Source organism: Vombatus ursinus, unplaced genomic scaffold (genome assembly GCF_900497805.2).
Source record: "Vombatus ursinus unplaced genomic scaffold, bare-nosed wombat genome assembly UNPS02014798.1, whole genome shotgun sequence".
Classification (NCBI taxonomy): domain Eukaryota; kingdom Metazoa; phylum Chordata; class Mammalia; order Diprotodontia; family Vombatidae; genus Vombatus; species Vombatus ursinus.
In genome coordinates this window covers 86,551,802-86,555,095 of record NW_020954576.1, presented here as the reverse complement: position 1 = coordinate 86,555,095, position 3,294 = coordinate 86,551,802, and the positions used below count along the sequence as shown (strand labels likewise).

Here is a 3,294-nt window from a genome sequence, read left to right as displayed (position 1 = left end):
CAGACTTGTTGGGACATTTGACAACAATTTCTTTGTGAGGGCCACTATTTAGCCATATTACATTTCATTTGGTCTTCATACAACCCAATCAAGCTGGCTTTTTTTTTTCCTCTAGCATTTCTGTTTCATTCTCTCTCTCTCTCTCTCTCTCTATCCCTCCCCCCACCCCCTTCTCTCTCTCTCTGTCTCTGTCTTTCCCTGTCTCCCTGTTTCTCTCTGTGTCTCTGTCTCTCTGTCTATGTCTCTGTCTCTCTGTCTCTCTCTATCTCTCTCTCCCCTCTTCTCTCTGTCTGTCTGTCTCTGTCCTTCCCTCTCTCCCTGTTTCTCTCTGTGTCTCTGTCTCTGTCTCTGTCTCTGTTTCTCTCTCTCTCTCTCTGTCTCTCTCTCTCTCTCCCTCCTTCCATCTTTCTCTCTCTCCCTCCCTCCCTCCCTCCAACCCTTGCTGGTTAATAGCAAAGTGAAGACTTGAACCCAGGTTTTCTGACTTTAAACATTAACTCTGTCCACTATATCACACCACCTTCTAAGGAAAGTCAGTGAAAATTAAAGCCACTGACATTCATAGTATTGTCTATAATTCATTCATTCAACATGAATTTTCAAAGCACCTCTAGGAGATTGCTTTCTATTTGAGGAAAGAACACATATCCAGATAAGTAAATGCAAAATACATACAAAGTCCATACAAAATTATTTAGGTCAGGGACCATAACTGGAAGAGATCAAAGTAGGCTTCTTGAAAAATAAACACTTCAGCTGAACTTTGAGGAAGCTAAGTATTCTATGTGGCAGAGGTGAAGAAGGAGTGCATTCCAAACATGAAATAGAAGGATATACCTTTTGGGGGGTTAGAAGATCAGTCAAACAAGCATTTATTAGACCCCCTACTACTGTGCTAAGCACTATGGATACAAAGACAAAAATGAAACTATCCCTGTCCTCAATGAGTTTATATTTTAATAGGGGAGGCTGCATGTACAAATGTGGGTATATGTTTCTTCAGGTATGGACAGGTAGTAGATGCAAAGTAGTCATCCTGAATAGAAAGGCACTAGAAGCTGGAAGGACCAGGAAAGGCAGAATATGGCAGTTGGAGTGAGTCTTCAAGGAAATCTAGGACTTTTAAGAAGCAGAGGTGAGAATAGAGAATAGAGAGCATCCCAGAGAAGGGGGACAGCTAGTTCAAAGGTTCATAGGTCAAATAAATGATATAGGCTGAGATTCTTGTAATCTAGCTACTGCTTACTCATGTTCAGAGTCCTTAAGAGTCTGCGCAATATGACAATGTTCTAATAAACCTTGTCTTTGACTGAGAGAAAGCTTGGGCCAAATTCTTTTGAGCAGGACCCGTGTGTTGTGATTTTAGGGTCCCCTGAACCCCTAAATCACATCATACCCATCTGTGAAAGGTTATGACCTGCATTTGATTCTGAAAAGGGAGGAGCAGCAGGAAAGAAAGGAGGGTCCTTGATGTATGAATGCCTTGGTTCTCAGCTCTACTAGGGAGCAGTTACTAATGTATGAACAAGCCTCAGGTCCCGGTAAGAACCAGGAATTCACATCTTGAAGGAAGAAGGGGCTTCCAGGCATATATAAAAGGACTGGGATAAGGCAGACTGAGAGATTTCCTATGTGTGCAGTAAGCAGACAAAAAGGCTTAGGTTGAAGAAAACATCTCAAAAGAAACGAGGAAACATGGCCTCCTCCCTGGAGCTGATTGAAGACCTCCGGAAAGAACTCATCTGCTCCATCTGCAGGGACTACTTCACAAACTCAGTGACCATTGAATGTGGCCACAGTTTTTGCCATGGTTGTCTCAGAAGCTGGCAGGAAGCCTCAACCTTTTTCTTCTGTCCAAAGTGCAGGGATGTCTCTCAGCTAAGGGATTTCAAAGCCAATGTTTGACTTGGGAAACTGGCAGCCATTGCCAAAAAACTAAGACCTTGTTGTTCCCAGTACCCTGAAGAACATGGCAAGTATGAGGTACATCAGAAAGTGTACAAGCTGTTCTGTGAGGATGACCAGAGCCCAGTCTGTGTGTCCTGTTCTCAATCTCAGGAGCATGAGTCTCACAAGCTCTGTTACATAGATAAGGCTGCTGAGAACTTCAGGCGGAAACTCCAAGAAACTGACTAATTTGTGGAGGAAAACTGAGAACATTGTTCAACAAATGGCCAATGACAAGATTAAGTTTGCATTGATGGAGGAAGAAATAGAAATTCAAAAGAAGAGTATTTTGTCTGAATTCCAGAAAATGAAACAATTGCTAAGTGAAGAGAAAAACACATGTCTATCATATGTCCAAACACAGGGGATGGCCATTTTAGAAGGCCTGAACAAGAGAATTAGTGGATTGTCCAACCAGGATCAAGAATTAAGGACGAGGACCACAGAGTTAGAAGAGGAGTGTAAGAAACCAGATCTGGATTTGCTCCAGGATATGAAAGGAGTCTTAAATAGGAATGCATTTGTGCTGCACAAGGAAACAGAACCCTTCCACAAAGGAATGACTAGCCTTCCCATCTCTGGAGTTATGGAATGGATTTTCAATTTTAAAGTGAACATCACTCTGGATTGCAACACAGCTGATCCAGGTCTCATCATATCTGAGGATCTGAAGAATGTGAAATATGGAGGTGTCCAGAAGGAAGCATCTGACAATGATTTTGCACAAGTTTTTGGTACTCAGTCCTTTATTTCAGGGAGATATTACTGGAAGGTGGAGGTGCCAAATAACACTATCTGGGGTGTTGGCATCTGTAAAAAATCAAAAGAGTCTCAAGACTTCCTTGTGCTTAGGACTGTACAGGTACACAATTCCTACCACCTTTATGCCACAGCCCAGCATAATCTTTATTCCCAAGTCCGTATAAAATACCGCCAGGTCAGTGTGCCCAACTTAAAGGTGGGAATTTTCCTTGACTATGAACATGAAGAGATATCATTTTATCATGTAAAAAATAAAAATCTAATTTATACTTTTCCTATCAGTTCATTCTCAGGACCCCTCATACCCTTTTTCTACCTTTCTAAGAAAGTCCTGACAAATGATTGCTCTCTTACAATCTGCCCCTAATGGAGAGAAATCAAGAAATATACATAATTGGCCAAATGGACCTCAGGCACTATATTACCCCAATTCCTGAGTACTCTGTTGTATGAAAATAATTGTACCTACCTGCCCTGCTACAGAGAATAACTTTTCCTATTTCATTTTTGTATATGTTTTCTCTAGACCCAGTAGAATGTAAGCTATGTCATATCAGGAATTATTTCATTATGCTCTTTGTATAC

At 41.4% G+C, this 3,294-nt stretch overlaps 1 pseudogene; it reads left to right on the top strand.

Moving 5' to 3' along the window:
• The first annotated feature begins 1,695 nt into the window (after window positions 1–1,695).
• On the top strand, window positions 1,696–3,076 carry LOC114049707 (annotated as a pseudogene).
• The last annotated feature ends 218 nt before the right edge of the window (window positions 3,077–3,294 follow it).